This window comes from Corvus brachyrhynchos, unplaced genomic scaffold, assembly GCF_000691975.1.
Source record: "Corvus brachyrhynchos isolate BGI_N302 unplaced genomic scaffold, ASM69197v1 scaffold19, whole genome shotgun sequence".
NCBI classification, from domain to species: Eukaryota; Metazoa; Chordata; class Aves; order Passeriformes; family Corvidae; genus Corvus; species Corvus brachyrhynchos.
This window is the reverse complement of record NW_008246061.1, coordinates 1,826,226-1,826,878: the sequence shown is the minus strand read 5'-3', so window position 1 is coordinate 1,826,878 and position 653 is coordinate 1,826,226. Positions and strand designations below refer to the sequence as shown.

At 69.8% G+C, this 653-nt stretch overlaps 1 protein-coding gene across 1 annotated transcript in view; it reads left to right on the top strand.

Annotated features, from left to right (window-relative positions):
- WSB2 (WD repeat and SOCS box containing 2) overlaps window positions 1-653 on the top strand; it is a gene marked incomplete at its 5' end in the record, with an annotated part of 25,410 nt that overhangs the window by 10,318 nt on the left and 14,439 nt on the right. The window lies entirely within an intron of this gene.

Here is a 653-nt window from a genome sequence, read left to right as displayed (position 1 = left end):
CAGACCACCCCACCCCACCCGGTCCCCCCGTGCCATCACATTCCCACCCCGTGTCCCCACCACCCGCCAACCCCCCGGACCGGGCGTGTGCCCGTGTGTCCGTGTGCCCTCTCCGTGTGTATCTGCTGTCCCCTCGTGGAGGGAGCCAGTGCGGTGCTCTGTGGTGCCCGTGGGGCTCTGCAGGTGTGTGCCAGCCCCCACCCCGGCTGCAGGGTCCCCATAGCACCCCCAGTGCCCCTCAGGGCTCCCCGTACCTGCCTGGCCCGGGCAGGGGGGCCCGGCCACCGCGCTGCCCACGGCACCCCCGGCCAGCGCTGCCCTGCAGGACAGGGACCCTCAGGACATTCCCACCCTGCCCACCAGCACCCAAAGGTCCCCCTGGGTACCCCTGTGCCACCTTCTTGACCCCTGGTCCCCACCACCCTGCAGGACAGGGACCTTCAGGACACTCCCACCCTGCCCTCCAGCACCCAAAGGTCCCTCCGGACCCCCAGCTCCCACTGTCCTTGGGGAGAGGGACCCTCAGGACACTCCCACCCTGTCCACTACTCCCTAAAGGACCCTCAGGACCCCCATTTTGCCCTCAAGGATCCCAAATCCCCGCCACTCTGTGGGACAGGGACCCTCAGCAGGCTCCTCCCGTGCCCACCAGC